The following is a 3,100-nucleotide window of genomic DNA, read 5'->3' on the forward strand; positions in this document are numbered from 1 at the left end:
ATACAGGACCATTAACCCTCAACATACCTGTATGAACAACTTGGGATGGTTGTGTGTCGCGTACTATAACTATGTCACTGTTGGCCTACTTTTTCACGGTCTACTGCACCTAACAGTAAATCCTTATCCAGACCATATCTTGCATACAGATGCATACAGGACCATCAAACCTCACCTGTAATAACTTTGGATGGCGGTGTGTTGCATACTATTAGTAAGTCACTGTGACCTACTTTTCAGTCTACTGCACACTAACAGTAAATCCTTATCTGGACCATATCTGCATACAGATGCATACAGGACCATCAAACCTCACATGTAATGACTTTGGATTGCAGTTGTGTTGTGTACCATTTACTAAGTCACTGTGACCTACTTTTCACGGTCTACTGCACATAACATTAAATACAGGACCATCAAACCACATGTTGGAACAACTTAGGATGGCGGTGTGTCCCGTACTATTACTAGGTCACTGTAACCTACGTTTCATGGTCTACTGCACATAACAGTAAATCCTTGTCCAGATCATATCTTCCATACAGATAAATACACGACCATCAAACCACATGTTGGAACAGCTTGGGATGGTGTTTGGTCCAAAACAAACTGTTCATCCATCCCATTGCATTTTCACATAATTACAATTGAATCATACCCGTAACGTATTCATTAATATAGATATGGTTTTCCATCAAACTCTTGATGGGCATATCATGTACCTCACTGGTACTCTTGTTTCTGTTTTAGATACACACACACAATTGCAAGTGAAATATGTTTATTTGAACTATTTCAACCTTTGATTTTCGGGGAGGCGGAAGCGCGATCCCAGACTGACGATGAACAAATGACTAAGACAAAACATCTATAAACAACAATTAAATATGTTTATGAAAACTATTTTTACTTTTGATTTCGGGGGTTAGCGCGAACGCAGACCCCCACACTAAAAAATTTCGTACTCGAGTCGCCCACATTTGGGGCGATCGCAGGGGTCAGCCCAACCGAGGTGCAATGGTTAGGCCTCGCCCTGGGAGGACCACCTAGCGGATCAGGGTGCCTCCCGTACCAGGTAAGTATGCTTGGTCTTGGCAGAAGGCTCATTTGAGTGGTCGCTTTTGAGCCACCAAGAGGACGGTGTCTCTTTCTCGCACTAGTTGGTGCCGTAAATACGCCCCGTCTAGACAGACGGGTGGCAATCATCCAAAGCACCGACACTCATTACCTCCAGTTTACAAGTGGGGTACATTTTGATTCCAAACTTGAGATGATTTTTCGCTTTACTTATTCAGTTTACAACAAGTCGCAATACACATCCATTACGAATTGTCACATTTAAGCGTAAGCGCTGACACTAAATGTATATTGAATGCTAAGGGTTAAAACAGTAAAGAGGAACTAGAAAACAAACACGCCACACGAAATAATATATGTAAAAGCACCGTATAGCAATGTCTATGACCATGTGGTTTAAATATTCACCGTCAACACACGGTCACTCTATACAACAAACTCAATCTACGTAATTACAAAACAATAAATTGTGATTACACAAACAACACATGACACACGGTAGCACCGTAAAAGAAAATACGCAAGTTTAAATTTAGTCTGACGGGCGACCAAACGAATACAACAAAACACACACAAGCGAAATATGTTTATTAGAACAGTTTTAACGTTTCATTTTCGGGGGTGGGGGTGGGGGTGGGGGTGGGAGTGGGGGTGGGGCGGGGCAGGGTAGTGCAGTCGCAGACTGACAGAATAAATGAATAAAACAAAACATACACAAGTGATATATGTTTATTGGAACTATTTTAACCTTTGATCTTCGGGGGTGGGAGGGTAGTGCAATCGCAAACTGACAGAGAATAGATTAATAAAACACACACAATTGCAAGTGAAATATGTTTATTTGAACTATTTCAACCTTTGATTTTCGGGGAGGCGGAAGCGCGCGATCCCAGACTGACGATGAACAAATGACTAAACAAAACATCTATAAACAACAATTAAATATGTTTATGAAAACTATTTTTACTTTTGATTTCGGGGGTTAGCGCGAACGCAGACCCCCACACTAAAAAAATTCGTACTCGAGTCGCCCACATTTGGGGCGATCGCAGGGGTCAGCCCATCCGAGGTGCAATGGTTAGGCCTCGCCCTGGGAGGACCACCTAGCGGATCAGGGTGCCTCCCGTACCAGGTAAGTATGCTTGGTCTTGGCAGAAGGCTCATTTGAGTGGTCGCTTTGAGCCACCAAGAGACGGTGTCTCTTTCTTCGCACTAGTTGGTGCCGTAAATACGCCCGTCTAGACAGACGGGTGGCAATCATCCAAAGCACCGACACTCATTACCTCCAGTTTACAAGTGGTACATTTTGATTCCAAACTGAGATGATTTTCGCTTTACTTATTCAGTTTACAAGCAAGTCGCAATACACATCCATTACGAATTGTCACATTTAAGCGTAGCGCTGACACTAAATGTATATTGAATGCTAATGTTAAAACAGTAAAGAGGAACTAGAAAACAAACACGCCACACGAATAATATATGTAAAAGCACCGTATAGCAATGTCTATGACCATGTGGTTTAAATATTCACCGTCAACACACGGTCACTCTATACACAACTCAATCTACGTAATTACAAAACAATAAATTGTGATTACAACAAACAACACATGACAACGGTAGCACCGTAAAAGAAAATACGCAAGTTTAATTTAGTCTGACGGCGACCAAACGAATACAACAAAACACACACAAGCGAAATATGTTTATTAGAACAGTTTTAACGTTTCATTTTCGGGGGTGGGGGTGGGGGTGGGAGTGGGGGTGGGGCGGGGCAGGGTAGTGCAGTCGCAGACTGACAGATAATTCAAATTCAATGAAAATGCTGGAATCTGGTTAGCATTTATCTGTTTTAGCAATACTGCCAAACTAAATAGTGTTGCAAACGAATCACTATGTATTTTTACATGGATTACCATTAATATTGTCAGTAGATTGATGGAAATAGTTGGTAAAAAGGCTTCTGGACAGCTCCCTCCTGTCTCGTACGCTTGTGCCGTGAAGCATACTAATTTGACAT

General features: G+C 41.9%; 2 non-coding genes across 2 annotated transcripts; both read right to left on the reverse strand.

The window, feature by feature from the left end:
- Positions 1-919: 919 nt before the first annotated feature.
- On the reverse strand, positions 920-1,083 carry LOC121390925. The gene has a single exon (XR_005960293.1). It is a non-coding gene; the product is annotated as a U1 spliceosomal RNA (small nuclear RNA).
- Positions 1,084-2,053: 970 nt separating this feature from the next.
- On the reverse strand, positions 2,054-2,217 carry LOC121390926. Its single transcript, XR_005960294.1, has one exon. It is a non-coding gene; the product is annotated as a U1 spliceosomal RNA (small nuclear RNA).
- Positions 2,218-3,100: the final 883 nt, after the last annotated feature.

Source organism: Gigantopelta aegis, unplaced genomic scaffold (assembly GCF_016097555.1).
Source record: "Gigantopelta aegis isolate Gae_Host unplaced genomic scaffold, Gae_host_genome ctg10777_pilon_pilon, whole genome shotgun sequence".
Taxonomy (NCBI): domain Eukaryota; kingdom Metazoa; phylum Mollusca; class Gastropoda; order Neomphalida; family Peltospiridae; genus Gigantopelta; species Gigantopelta aegis.